General features: G+C 32.8%; 1 protein-coding gene across 5 annotated transcripts in view; it reads left to right on the top strand.

The window, feature by feature from the left end:
* LOC114326607 (neuronal synaptobrevin) overlaps nucleotides 1–20,713 on the top strand; it is a 76,482-nt gene that overhangs the window by 40,492 nt on the left and 15,277 nt on the right. For 2 of the 5 annotated variants that reach the window (XR_003651868.2, XM_028275028.2), the window contains exon 6: nucleotides 343–11,280. The exons of the other annotated variants lie outside the window; for them this stretch is intronic. The gene's annotated coding sequence lies outside the window, so the exon portion shown is untranslated. Of the gene's footprint in view, nucleotides 1–342; nucleotides 11,281–20,713 lie in introns of those variants that run through there. 5 annotated transcript variants of the gene reach the window in all.

Below are 20,713 nucleotides of genomic sequence, written 5' to 3'. Positions count from 1 at the left end.
GAGTTAGGTTCAATTGAACTATTTTTGGTCCCAGAATATGTGATTTGATTTATGACCTGTATTTTTGTTACAACCTGTATATTCAGTGATTAGAATAATTTATAGAATATGCAACAAAAACTAATAATCGAGAAAAAAGAAAAATTTATAGTGATTTTAATAACATACTGTTACTATCGAAACGAATATATAAAATTTGAATATCTTTAACAATTAAAATACAATTATTATAGTATACAGCAATGTTGCCGATTTTAGCGCTTCTTTCAGTGTATTATATCTAATCAAAAACTAAATAGTCTGTATCAACCGCAAATTGACAAAAAATTTAATCTTTTCCAGTTCGAATAATTGGCATATACAGAAAACCTACAATTATTGAATACAACACACCAATACAAAAAATCAATATTAAAGTAATTTAATCTATAGGTTGGATTGAAATAGACGATTAGGCAAGTTGGTTGAAAAAAATATAATCAGTTGTTAAAGGTTCAATAAATGGACACTGGTGTTTCACCAAGTAATTGTAATTCAATAATAATAAGCCTCTGGAAACACCATTATTTTATTATCACGGTAAAATACGAGTGTCTAGCTGTCAAAAATGTTAAAATTGTGTATTTAACGAAAAAATTAATATAATTAGGTGAACAGTACGAAAAATTTGTTTTTTTTTAATATTATTGTAGTAAGCGAACACTTTGTTATCTTTTTAATGTTTAATTAAAAGAAAAGAATAGAGTTTTACATTTTTACATTTATAGACAATTAAGAGATTTATCTAATGATTGTTAAAAAAGTATTCTTTACAATCTGAAAAATCTTGTAGTTTCGATAAAAGGCTGTCACATCAACGCTCTCTCAACCGAATTTGAAATTTTTAAAAGAAGAAACAATACCAAAAATATTAGTAAATACAGATATGGTTGACAAAAAAAGGAGTAGGTGGACCAAGAAGGAAATGGTTAGATGCCGCAAAAAAGGACCTTAATGAGAAATGTGTTAGAAATTGAAGAGGAAATCTAAAGACAGTGAAGAGTGGAGAACAATAACTGTCAAGATATGGGCCAACAATAATTTCGAATTAAATTAAAAAGACAATTTCGTTTCGTTTTGATGCAGATGGGGCAAGCATTTGCACTGATAAAGTTCATAACAGAAACAGCGCTGTCTGTAGATTATGCCTTGCCTTTGAATCAAAATGAAACATAAATTGTCTTTTAATTCACTTGTACCTTTTCCTAGACGAATGAAAACGGAATGTGATTGCATATTGTAGAATCCTTTCCGTTTTCTATATTCGTCGTCTTTATGCCTTGTAAATTGTGGAAGGCAGAAATTTAGGATGTTAACAGAGAAAGGCTCTAATAAGGAAAGTTACAGATTTAAATTAGTGTATATTATTATTTTTAATAATGTATTCTGTATCTATGACTTTCCTATTTTCTATAATAATTACGGTTGGGAGATTGTTGTATGCAGTCGTAACAGTTGGTAAACCTTCTAAAGAAACTTTGGTAATTTGGCCTTTTCGGTTTAAATTTGGTAAGCTGCTAATTTCTATAGAAATTTAAATTGACACTTGACAGTGACAGTGACAATTGACAGCTTGTTTTTATCGAAAGTACAAAGATCGCTTTTAGTCCATGTGGTGAGACCGCTCCCGTCTGGAAAAATGTCTGATTTGGTTTCTTTGTGGATACCTATTCAAAAATGTCCTCTTTAAACAAATATGAAGGATGCCGGGCCGAATTTTTGGGCAGAAATTGTTTAAACAAATACAAAAGATTACGTTTTTTTGTTCCGGAACATATATTGTTTTGTGGGTCATTCTAAACAAGAAAGTTATCTTGTAAATTTTCTCAAAAATTGATAGTTTTAGAGTTATAGGCGATTTAAAGTATGAAAAATGCTCAAATGCGCATTTTCGAGCCCTAAAAATTCATATTTAAATTAGTATTTTTGAGGTTTCCAGATACTTTAAGTTTAAACATTCAGCTTTAAAATTCTGTAGAGTGATTGCTTCTAACCTTAATTTAAACCGTTGTTTTTTAATTGTTAAATATGCATGTCCATCCGATTTTTTGGCCGGTGCGGCGCGCTCTATTTCAAAAATCTCCAATTTTCCTCCGAAAAATATTTTTTCTAGATTCTTTGGGACGATCTAAATAAGATAAGTTTCTTGACATTTTTCTCAAAAGTTAAAAGTTTTAAAGTTATAAGCGATTTAAAATCCAAAAACGCGTTTTTTGGCATTTTTCTGATTTTAAATCGCTTATAACTTAAAACTATTAACTTTTGAAAAAAATGTCAGAAAACTTATTTTATTTAGAATATCCCAAAAAATCTATGAAAAATAGTTTTCGGAGGAAGATAGGAGATTTTGGAAATAGAGCGCGCCGCACCGGCAAAAAATCGGATAAACACGCATATTTAACAATTAAAAACAACGGTATAAATTAAGGTTAGACGAGATCACTCATCAGAATCTTGAAGCTGAATGTTTAATCTTCAATATATAAGCATCTGGTAACCTCAAAAATACTAATTTAAGTATGAGTTTTTAAGCCTCGAAAATGCGTATTTTCGCCTTTTTCAGATTTTAAATCGCCTATAACTCGAAAACTATCAATTTTTAATAAAAATTATAAGGCCTTTCTTGTTTAGAATAACCCAAATAACCTAGAAATATATGTTCCAGGGCAAAAAAAGTGATCTTTTGTATTTGTTTAAAAAAAATTGTTTAAACAATTTCTGCCCAAAAATTGCGCCCGGCACCCTTCAGATTTGTTTAAAGGGGACATTTTTAATGGGAATCCACAAAGAAACCGAATCAGAAATTTTTTCAGACGGGAGCGGTCTCACCACATGGACTATTTCAGTTTATAAAAAAAATCGTAGAATTTTATAGTCAATGTTATAGTTATTCTATCTTCCGTTTAGTAATAACGATTTTTATAATTTAATTAGAAAACATCGAAAACAAAAATTGAATTTGTATAGAAGAAAAATAGTCGTACTTCAAAATATCTTCTATAAGTAGACAGAATGAGATCCATTGGACACAAAAAGTATTTGAAATGTTTCAGAGTTAATTGCTTACTCACCACTACAAACGAAAGATAAAATTGTAAAAAAATAATCAGTTAATAATAATATGTAATAACTTTATTATATCAATACGCTATGGCATAGAGCAGGGTGTAAAGAAAAAGGTCTATTACAACACATGCATACTACCAGTTTGTACCTTCAGCTTGGAGACCGTAGCCCTTACCAGAAAATCTTCTAAAAAACTATAAACGATGTAAATGGCAATGGAACGAGTCATGCTTGAGCAACCACTGAGAGATAAGATCAGATACACCGAGATATGACGAATGAAATGGCTCTGGGCCTATCATATAGCCAGATATGGTGATAACAGGTGGACACGGAGAATTCTAGAATTGAGACCAAGAAGGATTACAAGAAGCATGGGACAACCTCAAAAGTGATGGGTAGATGACATAAAAGCAGTGACAGGCAAGCAGTGGAATAGTTTAGCACAACATAGAGAAAGATAAAAGCAATTTTGAGTGATCTACACTCAGGAATTGATGAAAAATGTTTGACGAAGAAAAAGAAGAAGAAGACTATCAAGTACTTTTTTGTCCCGATCTTAGCTACAGTTTAGCTCTTAACAACTATTTTGTGTAGCTTTACAACTGTTACCTACTTCCTTCAACTACCAATAATATTTTAAGACTGAAACTAATAAACCTAAATAGTAGTTGCTTAGAGATTATTTAGTTCTCATAGAAATCTTCCTTCTACGTAGGTATATTCTTTTCTTTTAATATAAGCGATAGGTACTACTTGGCTTCAATTGGAAATTCAAGCGTAGAAAATCGACCAACAACTCGGTTCTAATGAAATAGCTACTTAGTTTTTTATTTGTTAGTCATTTTTGTTTACCTATTTACTAAAATATGTTCATTATAGATTCGAATCTCGTTTTCGGAAATATTTAGAAATATTATGAAGTTTGACAACTATGTTAGCCAAACCGTTAGAGCCGCGTTGTTGTCGGTTTTCTCTAATTTTCGGCAAATTCCGAAACATTCGTCAAATTTTTATCTGTACTTTGATGAACAGGACTACCACCTAGTAACTGAAAGGTAGGTGTTTATATGTCATAGCTGGGTGTTCGTAAAAATGTTTAATCAACACCGATAATTATGTCAGTAAGGAGAATATGGTTTTTATATGAGAACGTAAAGATTGTCATAAATATCTTCGATGATATGCTATACCCTTTCTAAATGAGATCTTCTTCTTAGCCTTCTATCGTCCACGTTTGGACATAGGCCTATCCCGACTCCTTCCATCGGTCTCTATCCTGAGTAACATATTTTTAATTTGTTCCGGCTACTCTTTTAATATCATCAACCCATCTCATCTGTGGTCTTCCTCTCGGTCGTTTACTTTCGTAAGGTCTCCAGTGTTGTATTGTTGCATTTCAACGTTCCAACGAGAGATACTAAATGAGATACTTTTCTTTATTTCAGGACTTACTACGTCTACTCAATCGTAGTGATGTTGAAAAAGTAACTATTCGTTACAAAGTACTCGTTACTTACGAATACCGAAAGTAACGATTACTATATAGAGAGGCAAATCGTTACTTTGATTACTCTGATTACTTCGTACCAATCGTATCAGAGGGAGTACTTATTTGAGTATTGTATCTACAAGTTAAAGTTAAAGTTAAAGTTAAAGTGTTTGACACACTTTCAAACGAATTTCATCCAGAACGGGGTGTCAGACAGGGATGTATACTATCGCCACAATTATTCAATATATATGGAGAGAATATTATGAGAAGAGCACTTGAAGGATGGGAAAAAGGCATCTCAATAAATGGTCATAAAATAAACAACCTACGTTTTGCAGATATGCAAATAGTCAAGCAGAGCTCATTGATCTTATACGACTGGTTGAAGACGAAAGTCAAGTATTTGGTCTGCAATTAAACATATCAAAGACAAAGATCATGATAGTGGACAGACTACATAACAATCATCCACATATAACCACAATTGATCGGTTTGAGGTTGTGAACTCATACTTATATCTGGGATCACTAATCACATACACAGGATCACTACAGGAGGAAATAAAACGTAGATGTGATCTAGCAAAAGTCGCCACAGCAAAAATGACCACAATATGGAAGGACTGTCAAATTTCAAGAGCGTTAAAGATGAGGTTGACCAACTGCTTAATATTCCCAAAACTGACCTACGGATGCGAAATCTTGGATCCTGAGAAATTCGGAAAGAAGAAAGATAGACGCCACTGAAATGTTCTGTTGGAAACGAATGCTACGAATTCCTTGGACCGACCATAGGACAAATAATTCGATTTTAAGAGAGCTAAAAGTTAGCCAACGGCTCTCCAGTAAAGTCCATCTCCAACAATTAAAATACTTTGGACATGTTATGAGAGCCAACACAGAAAACATGGAAAGACTCATTATTCAAGGAAAGGTGAAAGGCCGAAGATCACGAGGAAGATCCCCAACAAATTTGATCGATCAAATTACGGGAATATGCAAAAGACCTATGCATGAGTTAAAAGAAATGACCAGAGACAGAGATCTTTGGAGACGGACAATACACGACATCACGTCGACCACTACACTCCCTCCGGGGGGTCAGGATTGAAGAGAGAGATCTACAATCGGTTAATATCTGAATCGGACCGGTACGCCACGAGTGTTCGGTATCAGTACAACTAAAATTTTATCTATGAAGGGCGAAGGCTATAGAAAATTTTACAGGATTACAGAGCGCTAAGAAGTAGCTGAAACAGAGGGAGGTAAATCATTTAACAAAGCATGTACCCAGAAACAGATGTCTATACGATAAAATACGATTTGTCGATGTAGATAATTCACACATGTTTGTTCTTTTGAAAATAAAAGTGCAACACATTAGATTTTAATAATAAATACACACTATTCTTATCAGGCCTAGAAAAAAAATACCTAGTTTAGATTGACTGGAAAAAATGTAGAAATGATAATATTTCTAGACTATGATCATCAACTTTAATTTTACATGTAGGTATGGCATTGTTTTTATTAGACATTTAACACTAAAAACACAAGAATAAATCTATTTTTAAATATAGTAAGTACCTAGAGACTTGCAACTTTTTGCATTGTATTTAGGATTAGGATGATGTCTGAAAAAAAAATCAGCAATAGAAAAATGGGTAGAAATGCATTATTACATTTTAAAGTGTATAAAACGCATCGAAAAATGCATAAACATATTAAATCAGTATATTAAGTGCCAGATTTTCTTATTTCGAGGTATTTGGGGTCACTGAACACGAATATGCAATCAGAACCGACCTCCGAAGCACCTGGGTGCCCAGGTTTACTGCTAAGGTACGTCATCCAGAGTTTCGAGGGTTTGTTTTTGGCACTTAATTGATGCAAACAGATTACTTGAGATTACTAATATTGTGGAGCAGCAATGACAGAACAATTAAGAACATTAATTAACAAAATCATAAAACACAATAAAATACCGGAAGAATTGAGAACAAGCGAACTAATTCTACTATTCAAAAAGGAAAAAAGAAAAGACGAAACTTTCTTTTTTTCTTTTCTTTTTTTTTATCTTATACGAAATACTGAGAAATGCGATTCTCGATATGATTACCGGTACTCAAATACAAAAGTAAACAAAGTAATCAAAGTAACGAATACTGTAAATCAGTGATTCCCATAGTGGTCCAGGTGGACCCCCAGGGGTCCACAAGGGACTCAACGGGGGTCTATGTTGGCGTGAAATAAAAATGGGGGTTCACAAGTTGCAAGTGGGGGTCCACGAAAATTTTATAGGGATTTGGTATTTATTTAAACAAATTTGCATTTTTTTATTGTAAAATATCAATGGAAAAAATAATATTTTAATAGTAGTGACACAAAAATGTTATTATAATGCATCATAACAAGTTATTTTGATTAAAAACAAGTTTTTGATCAAATTTTAGTGTAGAAAACGTTAAAGTACCGTGTTTACATTTTCCTCCATTCCCAAAACACATGTCTTTCGATTTGACTGAAAATTTGCCCACAGATAGCCAAAACACAGGACTTTAAGTGATTAAAAGAATTTGTATCGTTTTACAATACAAAAAAAATACGTGGAATAATATGAGAGTCAAAAATATAGGCGTCTACTGTAAGTACAATTAATTCGGAAAATATCGACCATACGAAAAAAATGGTTAAGAAAATTATAATAATTATTGTAAACACAATTTATTTGGATCAATTTCAGTTCCTACCATTTTTGTCGAAAAGTTGAGAATTGCGGAGATATTGAACAAAAACCACTGCTATCATATCAATCAGGGCTTATGCTCGCGCCTTTACCGCATACGTACTATCTGAAATATTGATTTTAGCAAAAACATGAAACAGATCAAAATTGTATAAAATTTAATTCTCTCCATTTTTGTATAGGTACATTTTTGTTATAAAACTAATAATAAACGAGATAATTCAATAATTATGCTGTAACTGTCACTCTTTCCCCCATAACTCAGAAAATATCGACGGCTCAAAAAAAATTATAATAGAATAAATTATAGGAAATCATATTTTCCACAACTTCAGTCGTTACACTTGTTGTCGAAAAGTTAAATATACCGGAGATATTGAGCAAAAACGGTTCTCCTTTATTCGCGATTTTAAATTTACACTACTATTGACCCCCTTAAGATTAGAAAAATAGAATCTTGCTTGGGTAGCTCGGCATGCAAGATCAAATGCTAACCCGACTGTACTATATAATTTTGACTCTTTATTGCATGTAACTTTTCTCGTATTGTAAAACTATACAAATTCTTTTAACCATTAAAGTCCTGTATTTGGCTATATGTGGGCAAATTTTCACCCAAATAGAAGTATGTATTTTGGAAATGGAGGAAAATGAAAAAAACAGTATTTTTACGTTTTCTACGCTAAAGTTTGATCAACAACTTCTTTTAACACAAAAAACTTTTTATAATGCCTAATAATCACATTTTGGACTCCCTTCTATTAAAACATTATTTTTTCAATTGATAAGTTACGATAAAAAATGCAAATTTGTTTAAATAGATTCCAAATCACTGTAAAATCGCTTAAAATGATATTTTGAGAAAAGAAAAGAAGACGAAAAAGACCTTCAATGTCTCATTTTTACCCCCCCCCCCCCCCCCCATGTTTTTCATTGGAAATATGGTAAAAATACAAAAGTAACGATTTGTAACGATTACTCGAAAGTAATTATAATCAACATCACTACTCACTCGACATATCTGTTACATTTTTCTTCCTTATTCCTCGTGCTTTTCCTCTTCGTGCTTTTTTGTAATAAGTAGTTTACATGTTCCCTCTTTTGGAAAAAACTTTTGTTTGTTATTATTGTAACAACTTTTTTCATTTGTATTGCTTCTTCCTTTTAATTGTTTATCCTTTACCACTTTTAAGAATTCTTTTATTTGCTGAAGGTTTGATGCTAACGCATTTTTTAAGGTGTCCAACGAACTCATCATATTTTTAGGATATTCGGATGGGTTTTCATTCAATTTTATGTTATTTATCGATCTGTTGATTATTTTGTTCCTTGTTGCTCATCATCTAATTCTAACACTACCTTCCTACACGATTCATTCTTAGATTGGAACAGTTTCTTTGATTCTAAGTGTATTGTATATTTTTGGGCATCAATATCTCCTTGTCTTTTCATCTTTCAGTTTCATTGGTCGTGTTGAAGTTAAATCACGACTGCACAAAAAACAGACTGACAACCTTCCAAACAGGTATCAATCCGCCAAAAAAGAAGCAGAACTACTTATAAAGAGGAAGAAGAAGAAGAAGAAGAAAAGTTTTCCTTTATATGAGTGCTTGGAAACTTCCCTAAATGACTTCCCTTGGAAAATTCTAAGTCTCCTTTGTTCTGTTTTGTCTTATTTTTTCATTTATCTAGGCATCGTACGTTTTCAAAATAAAATGTTTCCTTTTACCATCTTCCTGACCATCAGTGACTGTCTCCATTTCATAGATATTAGCCTTGTTATCAAAGGCGTGTAAAAAAAGTGTATAGATTAAAAATTATTGTTATTTGTTGAATTTCAGGTTCTAATAGATTAACTCTAATTAAAACTTTAATTTTAATAGATATTTAACCTTTGAATGAACACCCGCAGTACACCATATTAGATTTTATGTGTTTTTTCATTATTAACTTCATTCTTAAGTTAATATTAACTGGTATATACTAGAAATTTGTATGGATAAAACTGCAACTTACTTTTTATGAAGTAATATCAGTATTTCAGTCCACCTATGAAACGTCATAACAATACCTACTTTTATTTGTGCTGCCATAAAAGAAAATTGAAAAAAAAAACGAATATTGGTAAAGAAATATAGGATTTAAAAACGTGAGAAAATTATTCAGTGTTGCTAATATTTAAGCATTTAGATAAAAAATTCAAAAATATATATAGAAAACTTTGTGAGTTCTTACTTATTGAATTAGATGAAACTGTTAAAAGAACCTTGGAAGACAGCACAGAAATTCTAACTTCCAAACAGGTTTATTTGTCTGCAAATATAAAAATGCAATAGTCTATAAGCATATAAATATGAGAATATTCTTAAGTAACCTTTACAAAGTTCGGTTCGAAGGGCCAATAAGACGATATCAAATAATATAATATTCTTCGGCAACCTCAGAATGATGGAAAAAACACAGATTTTAAACCTTAATTTGTAACTGACAACTGATCCGACTGAACCGACAGCTGAATCGCTTCTTAGCAAGTTGAAAGAATTTTTTTAACGAAAAACCTAAAAAGTAAGTTCCAGTTTTCAAACGATGGATTGCTAGTGTAAATATTTTGATTTTGTGGAAAGACGTACCAGTACCACTCACCACTTCACATGGTACTGCTTAGTCGCTACATGTACATAACTATGTAATAAATTACGTTCAAAAAAATCTACTGTCTCTAAATTTGCCGTCCACAATTTTCCATTCCATAAAGTAGTACTGAAATGGTCATTTAGTTGAGCTCATATAAATAGTGTCTTCACGAGTTATCAAAGAAAATAGCTGATTAATGCACTTCAAGATATATAAAAGTTTAAAGTAGAGATCATCAATAAGTACTCAAAATGGGTTTTAAACTGATTTAACCAAAATTTTAAGTTGCTTCTGACATTTTCTGATCAATAAGAATAAGGATAATATAGTCATATTAATCTTTGTTTTTTATTTAGGCTGGATTTCTTATTTTGCATTTTACAAATGCTTGTTTTAGGTCAATAAATCGTAAATCATTATTTATAGATTTGTGACCAATTTGCCATATTTTGTGCGTTTCCACTCCCTCTTAATTTTTTGAATGCGTATCTAGTGTCTTCCATTGCTTCGTTTCTTAATTTGATCTATACCTATACCTACTTAATATTTTTACCATTTCTTTATTGAAAATGAATCATACACCTTTGAACGATACAATTTTGTGATTGAATACAATTTTAACTAAAAAGGGGTGAGCACTGATCCCTGTCTGATACCTCTAAGCTTGAAATATGTTACTGATAGAGCTTTTTGGGATTTTAATAGGAGATTTATTATTTATGTCACTTTTACAAGATATATTACTATACTAAATTTACAATCAAGATGCAGTAGAAATAAACCAACCAAGACACGTTAAATGCTACTAGGAGCACTCCCAAATCATAATTTACAATGTATATACATTTTAAATCCCAAATCATGATTTTCAAAATTTATACATTATAAATTATGATTGGGGAGTGCTCCTAGTAGCATTTAACGTGTCTTGGTTTGTTTATTTCTACTGCATCTTGATTGTAAATTTAGTATTGGCTTTGATGGTTTTCAGGATCAAAAGATTTCCCAGTCAATTCTTCGAAAACTGGCTTTACTTTCTGGAAATCGTTGGCGGCAAATTTAAGTGATACCAAAAATCCCTCTAAGCTATAAAATTAGTCGAATTATTTGTATGTAGGAGAAAATGTTTATAAGTGTAAATAGAATAAAAACTGCGCATTGCTTTATAATTAAATTCCCATAAAAAATAAACCAATTGGCGATTTTAGAAATGAGTTTTTCGTTGTAAACTTTTTTAATTTGATAAAATTGTGAAATTTCCAATTTTCAATTAATAAAACATGTGGCACTACTGTATTTATTTATTTGTATTATTAATATTACAAAGGGTTTGGATCTCTAAAAACGACAAGAACAAGCTGAATTTGCTGAGAATGTCAAATTTGGGATCCCAAAAAATGCAAAAAAGTTTGCCACTACTACCCTCGGGTTTTCCTCTAAAACCCCTCTTCATACATAATACGTTCTTTAAAGGTAAAATATTGCAAAACCTCTAAATTTTAAAGAACCGCTTGGATTGACATGCAATTTGGCATAGACATAGCTAACAAGTCAAAGAAAAAAAGTGATATTGTGCCGATGTGTGCTTTTGCCCTAGGGGTGAGTTTCACCCCCTTCTGGGGGTGAAAAATATATGTTCAAAATAGTCCGTAATTGGATAAAATGACTAATTCTAAGCAACTTTTGTTCTATAAAGTTTTTTCACCAAGTTAATACTTTTCGAGTTATTTGCGAGTGAATATGTTAATTTTTATAGAAAATAACCACGTTTTCAGACGGTTTTTCGCAAATAACTCGACAAGTAAGTATTTGGTCGAAAAAGAAATTCTTATCAAAAATATAGCAAGTAAAAAAAGTGAAAAACATGGTGTATATATTAGGTCACTATACCTAGTAGAAGCAGAATTATAGCTAATGAAAAATAGGTTCATATTCGTCAAATTCCAAATCTAATATTTTAACGTGCCATAACCAAAAACGAAGCACTTTTTGGGGAAAACTCATTATAACTTTTTTAAAAGTGTTTAAAAGATGCTTATTTTTGTTTTTTAGAAAAAATTTTTAGCATCAAAAGTAAACAAGTTACGCTCAAAATAAAGTTGGTCCCTTTCTTTTTGGTAAGAAATCTGGAAAATCACCCCCTAATTAGCATTTCAAATGAACTTAATTGTTACCAGTTCACAATTTTTTACTCGCGTATGTATTTATCATATGATCTATAAGTTTCATCGGTTCAAAGTCCTTATTTTTTAAAGAGATGTAGTTAAAAGGGCTTAAACGAGTCACTTATCACGAGTGTATGCAAATTTAGAAACACCGAATCTTAACCAATTTTTATCTTACAGAAAAACAAAAAAATACAAAATATTCAGAAAAGTAAAGCCGACTTTTCTTATTGTTTAAGATTTTTGGTATCTTTAACAATTTTTAAGTTATTTTTAAAAATAAGCATTTTTTTCAAAATTAAAATTTTTCAAAATTTTACTTTAAAACCAAATTTTTTCAATAATAAGCACTTTGAATCGATGAAACTTACAGATCAAATAAACACAACATAAGTAAAGTAACTTGTGAAGCGGTAACGATTAATTTCATTTAAGTTGCTAATTGGGGGGGTGATCTTCCTGATTTTTTTTGTCAAAACAAATGGGACTAACTTTATTTTGAGTGTAACTTGCTTACATTTGATGCTAAAAATTTTTTTTATAAAAACTGAAATAAATCTTTTTTAAACACTTTAAAAAAGTTGTAATGTGTTTTCCCCAAGAATGCTTCATTATTTGGATATTTCACATTGAATTATTCTATTTGGAATTTTTCGAACATGAACCTATTTTTCATTAGCTATAACTCTGCTTTTGCTAGGTATAGAGACCTAATATATACACCATTTTTTTCACTTTTTTATAATCTATAGTTTTGCTAAGAATATTTTTTTCGACAAAATGCTTACGTTGTGAGTTATTTGCGAAAAACCGTCTAAAAACGTAGTTATTTTGTTGAAAAATGAACATATTCACTTGCCAATAACTCGAAAAATATTGATTTGGTGAAAAAACTCTATAGAACAAAAGTTGCTTAAAATTAGTCAGTTTATCCATTTCGGGACTTATCTTGGACATATATTTTTTCACTCCCGAGATGGGGTGAAAGTCACCCCCTGGGCAAAAACACACATCAGCACCATATCACTTTCTTCTTTGACATGTTAACTATGCGTATGCCCAATTTCATGTCAATCCAAGCGGTTCTTTAAAATCTACAGCAAAAACCGTGAAATAATGTACTAACAGAGGAAATGCGAATGAGGAAAGGTGAAAAAATATTCCAAACAAGAAATTTTTATAGACTCGGGGGTAAAAATTTCTTTTTTACATTTCTTTTGCAACATTTTTTTGCAAGACGTACAGATTCTTGGTAAATGGATGTTTTCCGTTCCCCCCACTCCCACGATGGGGGGTATAGAGGAAAGTCCGGAAGTAAAAGGAGCAAACTTTCTTGATATCATAAAATTGATTTTCCCAGCAAAATTCAGCTTTTTCGTATGAATTTTAGAGTTTCAGTACCATTTTCATCTCTGGTGACTGGATATAATCAATCCATTTTATATTTTATGCCTAAAAGGTAGGTATAGCAGATTTTCCACAACCCTCTTTGCACCTCATCGATCAGTTTTTTCAACAGTTAAGGACGTGAGTGACATTTTTACGGTACAGACATCTGTCATTTGTCAACCCCATCCACACGCCTTATTTTTAAATAGGGAATAAGGGTCGTGTGCTAGCTCATTTGCGAGGTGTTCAATTCTCTATTCAGTAATATTAACATTGCCATAATTATTTATACAGGGTGTTCAAGAAAAATTATTTCAAAAAAATTAATTGAACCAAAAAAAAGAATGTATGTAATTTATTTAACTCAAAATTCATTCTACTGCTGACAGAAAACAGAAAATAATGTAATAATAATGTTATTTGATAAATAAACATTGTTTGTTGATTAAATTCAATATTCAACTTACCAAGAGGCACATGAGTGGCAGCTTGAACATTGAAATTAAGCGAAAAGCAATGTTTATTTATCAAAAACATTGTTTCTGTTTTGTGACAGCAGTTGAGTGCACATATTTTGAATTAAATAAATTACATACATTCTTCTTTTTGTGTCAAGTAATTTAATTAGAATATTTTTTCTTGGACAACGTGTACAAATAATTATATTAATGTTTATATTACTGAATAGAGAATTGAATAACCGTTCAATTGAGCTAGCACACGACCCCTATGTCCTATTTAAAAATAAGGGGTGGAGGAAGTGGAAGGGAGGGGGTTGACAAATGACAGATGTATGTACCGTAAAAATGTGTGCCACTTAGATTAAAAATCGACCTGTTTCTTAATTTCCTTAAAATGCAATAAATACTGCCAAATATCGAGGTGAACTGTTTTCTTTGGCCTACTCTGTATATTATGGTACGTGGCAAGTTTATAGCGACATACATGGTTTGATGGCGTCCAAGAGAGTTTTAGGAAAAATTAGTAAATTCCTTTTGCTTTTAAAGAAAACATATATGTTTCAGGATCGACCACAGTGATAGTTATCTTAAGAAGAAGAGGAGGTATACTACTTATCTATTTCTAATAACTTTTCTGCATGCAGTTACTTTTAACATTTACACGAGAACTTTATAACATTCTTTTGCTTGTAAAACATCAATCACTTCATTTTTCATCACATTTTTGTCTAACAGTGAAAGACAGACAGATATAACACAACAAAAATTGGATTTTCTTTTGGCGTACCCGTGAAGAAGTTATATTGGAAGAATTTAGAAAATACCAGGGCATTCAACTACCAGATCTCCGGGTTTCGATAGTTAAATAGTGGTATTACAAAATTTAGCAAATAACTGTTTAATTAAATTGTATCGTATTAAAAAATTGTATTAGAATACATATTTGTTATATAGTGTAGGAAACAGAGGTTGAACCTCGAAAAATGGACATAAGTCCGGTTTTATTTTTTTTTTGGTATATTAAGGGGTGCTTATTATGAGACTAACTTTTTCTTTAAAAATTTCGTCCCTGAACCCTCTTTTTCATCCATTTAAAGGGGGTAATTTGTGGTTTTTGCGAAACGTAGCCCTTCCTGTACGTTTTGCAAAAAATTTACTTAATAGTAAATTTGAAAAGGACTAAATGAGTAAAATGAAGAGGACTATATTTACTACTATTTATTTCCAGACAGCATATGTCTATCACCCACTGTTTAGCGGGGGTGGTGCCCCAAAGTTGACAAATTTTTAAAAAGTGTTTTTTAAAAAAAATTATTTTTCCCTAACTGTAATGAAAATTAAGAAGAAACCCAATTAATCACAAATAAGTGGCTGATTTTTTGGTATAAGTTTCATTTAAGGGCAATTGCAAATTTTTAAATTACAGGGTGTTACATTTTAAAAAACCCCTACATCCGCCTATGCTAGAATAAAAAAACTTTCAGTGATTATCCATGTACTGGTGTTATTTAAAAATTTGTATAATGCACCCCTATATTTTCCCCGAAACCACCTCAAAAAAAGGAGAATTAATAAAGAAAATAATCAAAAATTGATTTTGGGCCACCACTGTGGCTTTAGGGTGCAAAGAAAATAAAATATGCATAGGTCATAATGTGTAGCAGACAGTGTGTTCTTATATTTTCCATAAGTACGTTATCAATAAAATGAATAGGTGACGAAAAAAAAACAAAATCTGGAGCCCGCTAAAGCATTTCTGAGGTTTAGGGCACCACTGTGCCGTAACGGTTGCTTATACGAAAAAAATGCATAGGAACTTATTTGTAGAGAAAATAATGGTCTTTAATTCTGTATAAGTTGGTTTTAACAAAATTCATAGGTAATGAGAAAATCGTAAAAACATGCTCTCCAAGGGATAGGGGTAGTTTCTGCAGTTTATTTTCAAGGATAGGGGTATTTTCCGCAGGGATGTTGCAATAATCATATATATTTATGAAAAACCCTATTGATCATCAATCAAGACATGTTATTTATTCCCCGTTTAGGCTTGAGCCTCTTCAGGGTACTGGAACTCCCTTTTTTTTTGCGGGAGTGTGTGGAACATGGTTGATTCCAAAGGGAAGCATGTTGTTGAGACGTGTGGGTTTAGACGGTGATTTTTTTGCTATGTGCTGGGCTAGCTGGAGCGAGCGAGAAGAAATGATATGTCCTGTATTTGCTAATCTCTGCGTTAGATACCCGCCAAACAGCGAAGGTAGCTGTCACTTGTGGAACGGCTCTTGGATTCAGCTTTTGGGATGCAGTTTGGTTATCTGCGATATAGTAGGGGAGTGTTTTCTAGAATTTCGTGGAACTCATCGGGAAGTTCGTTTCTAGCTAATTGAAGAAGTTTAGCCGGAGGGAACGGAACTTTATTTTTGGGAATCCCGGTGAGTCTAAAACCGCGCCTATTGCAAGGTGTTTTTAGGATGTTTTTGGCTCTAATGTTAGAGCCATTGATGACGCGCATTGTATACTTGCTGCCGAGAGAACGTATTCTGTCGACTATTTTGGGGATTTTAGCGAGTGGATGTACTAGTACAGACGGATACAACCTTCCCTTCCTCAGGCACTTCCTCAGAACCCTACGTTCTGTGGCAGCAATTCTGTTGTTGGCTCGTGGTTTTAGCAGAGTATAGAGACACGATCTGTAGTCGATTATCGGTCTTATGAAGGTTTTGTACGTATGTACAAGTGTTTTGCTGGACGTACCTCCAAACCTTCCAGAAAGTGCTCCCAGGAGACAGGCTCTCTTCCTTACCTTGTTTAAGGTGTTTGTAACGTCAGTGTTCCAGTTGAGAGTCCAGTCGAAGTGAACTCCCAAATAGACCACCGAAGGACGATATTCGAGCCTCTCTCCCTGGAGAACGATCCTAGCCTCCTCGAATGAGGATCGGCTACTAGGATGTCTGAAGGCGATCATCTGGGTTTTCGTGGCGTTGAGCGTAACTCTCCACCTGTTACACCATCTGACCATTTTGTCCAGCAATGTTTGGGCTTTTTCGAATACAGAAGGCTCTACACGAGTGTCCCTTGAAGAGCCTGCGGTGAGAAGGGCAGTATCGTCTGCAAATAGTAGGACTGACACCCTATTGATGAAGCATATGTCCATATGGGTCAAAAAGCAAAAAAAAAATTTTCAACCTTTATTTATTTTAAGCCTTCAAGCTTTATTTATTTTTTTTTTTTTGGCTACAAGGGTTGCAACAAGAAATCGCTTTTGGTGTCCATGCCTGGGTAATAAGAATGTGTACAAAATGATATATGAAGCATTTTAATAAAGGGCATGGTGTGTGCAGGATTCCAAGAAAATCACTTTCTTTATTAATTCTCCTTTTTTGGGGTAGTTCCGGAAAAAAAAATGGAGGTGCATTATAAAAATTTGTAAATAACACCTATACCTGGATAATCGCTGAAAGTTTTTTTACTCTAGCATAGGCGGTTCAGATGGTATAAAAAGGGGTTTTTTAAAATGTAACACCCTGTAATTTAAAAATTTGCAATTGCCCTTAAATGAAACCTATACCAAAAAATCAGCCACTTATTTGTGATTAATTTCCGCAGGGTTTCTTCTTAATTTTCATTACAGTCAGGGAAAAATAATTTTTTTTAAAACACCTTTTTTAAAAATTTGTAAAATTTGGGGCACCACCCCCGCTAAACGGTGGGTGATAGACATATGCTGTCGGGAAATAAATAGTAGGAAATATCATCCTCTTCATTTTACTATTAAGTGAAGGGCTACGTTTCGCAAAAACCACAAATTACCCCCTTTAAAGGGATGAAAAGGGGGATTCCGGGGCGAAATTTTTTAAGAAAAAGTTAGTGTCATAATAACCACCCCTTGATATACCAGAAAAAAATAAAACCGGACTTGTGTCCATTTTGCGAGGTTCAACCTCTGTTTCCTACACTAATAGAAATCATTCAGTAGTAGGAAAATGTTAAAATGTCACCAAATTCCTTGCTGGTCGCTGCACACCTTCTAAAACGGTCTACACGTGTTCCGACTAAACCATCGAACTGTCGTAACCGACGTTGGGCTCGACGCAACGGTTGGTCGCGTCAGGGCCAACGTGTGTGTAGGCTTTTGATATCACAAAAAAAGTTGTACGATATGGTTTTACAACCCTAATATACCGACAGCTCGACAGACGTCGGAACGCGTGTAGCACCAGGGATGGTCTGGAAGTTCTTTCTTGTCGGATATTATGGTCGTGACGTGTGTAGAGCTTACCCTAACAAGGATGGCTGAGGAGTTTAGTCGTGTCGGACGGCACGGTCGAAACGTGTGTATGCCGTATAATACTGATATTTCGCTGTCATATTGCGTAAATTTTTTAAAAATTAAATTTTAATTCTAATAGGCCTGGATCCCGCGTACCAAAAAAGTTGATTAATAGCAAGCTGAAAATTTGTTAGTAGCTTAACTATGTCTAGTCGGACCAACTTTGATATATGGGAACACTGGAACAAGGGAAGTTTTAATTGCGGAACATGATTTTAATTGTGGAAGGTGTTATACTGACAAGTTTATGATTATGAAAACCATCAGGTTGTTTTTAAGTTTATTCAATAGCAATATGACAGCGTATATAATACACACACCGGCAAAATTAGCCGAACACCTTAAAAATGGGACATGTTTGATGTCTTGAATTTCCTAAACCACTGGTCCGATTTGAGTGATTCTTTTAGTATGTTATAGCCTTATTATTTAAGAATATCGTTGTAATAATATTCTTGCTAGACAGGTAAACATCATTTTATACCGGGTGTACCAAGCATACTGTGTTTTCTTCTTAAAGTTTGGAACACCCTGTGGAATATTCTAACATATGTAAAATATTAAAATCAATACACGATTGTAGACTTAGGCTTTCTTAACATTCTCCTTTTTGATTCATTTACTTATGTAAGATAATAAAAAAGTTATGTGCGTTAACATCTATCCATGTTTTTCATCAATAAATCCTCATAGTAGGGGAGGAAAGTATACTAAATTTGCAGTTACTCGAGCGTTATTGGGACCTATTGGATTGTGAAGAGTATGTGCTAACATCATAAAAAGGCTAAGTTCAGTTTTCCATAAAGTGAGGGACTTTTCATTTTTAATTTAATTTTCCATTTGAAACAATCATTTTTCTCCGATTATAGCGCTATCTATCCATAATTCGAAAAAATGTGTCGAATAAAAGTTGCTTATTTTTACGTCAAGAATCCAAATCTAAAATAAAAATTGGGGGCTCCTATTTAAGATTTTAAATTAAATCCCCCACCCTACCTCCGTGGAGACTCGTGACACCCCACGAAGAGGGGTGGGAGGTAAATTAAAAATTTTAAATACTAACCCTGCGATATTTCGCGAAATGAACATCAGATCGTAAAACTGCAAAATACACCTATTCAATATTTTTCAAAAATCTACCGAATGGCACCAAACACGACCCCTCACGGAGGTGAGGTGGGGGTTACTTTAAAATCTTTAATAGGAGCCCCAAATTTTTATTGCAGATTTGGATCCTTGGCGTAAAAAAGCAACTTTTATTCCCAACATTTTTTCCAATTATGGATAGATATAGCCTATATTTCCTATAATCGGAAAAAACGATTGGCAGAAATGGAAAATTAAATTAAAAAATGGAGAGTCCCACACTTTATGAAAAACTTAACGTAACTTTTTTTGGTTTTAGCACCCACTCTTCACAATCCAATAGGTCCCCATAAGGCTCGAGTAACTGCAAATTTAGCATACTTTCCTCCCCTACTATGAGGATTTATTGATAAAAAGCGTGGCTAGCTGTTAAACCACATAACTTTTTTTATTTTTCAACATAAGCAAATGAATCAAAAAAGAAAAGGTTAAGAAAGCCTAAGTCTACAATCGAGTTTTAATTTTATTATTTTATACATGCTAGAATATTCCACAGGGTGTTCCGAACTTTAAGAAAAAAACACAGTATGATTGTAACACCCGGTATAAAATGACATTTACCTGTCTAGCAACAATATTATTACACCGATATTCTTAACTAATAAGGCTATAACATACTAAAAGAATCACTCAAATCGGTCAACAGGATTAGGAGATTCAAGACATCAAACATGTCTCATTTTTAAGGTGTTCGGCTAATTTTGCCGGTGTGTGTATATAAAAAAAAATGTTTGTTCGACAAATATGTTAGGCATTTCAATATGTTCGACACGTAAAACATGTCAGATTACAGAAATTAGATTTTTGGTAAATAGCAGTCTGATTTTTACATGAGAGTACATTGAGAGACAAAATGCATGGAAAGTTTTCGTAGTCTGTAGTGGAATCACGCAAAATAGAATTCTATTTTAGTGACGTCACGTTGCCTAGCAACCGTCGAGTCTCCCATTGTGAAATTCGATTTGGTGACGTCAGCAAAATAGAATTCTATTTTGCGTGCTCTTACCCCTGATGTTCGAAACCTGTAACCGGTTCCACAATTAAAACTTCCCCGTTGTAGTGTTCCCGTACATCAAAGTTTGTCTATAACCAGACACCGTTAAGCTATTAACAAATTTTCAACTTGCTATTAATAAACTTTTGTTTGATAAGTAAGATCCAGGCCTATAAACAGACTAGTCTAATAAAGATGTTACAAAATAACTTCACTTTAAATTATATAAACTGTAACTGCAAGTTTTTGAA

This window comes from Diabrotica virgifera, chromosome 3 (assembly GCF_917563875.1).
Source record: "Diabrotica virgifera virgifera chromosome 3, PGI_DIABVI_V3a".
Lineage (NCBI taxonomy): Eukaryota > Metazoa > Arthropoda > Insecta > Coleoptera > Chrysomelidae > Diabrotica > Diabrotica virgifera.
This window is presented reverse-complemented; position numbering and strand designations above follow the sequence as displayed.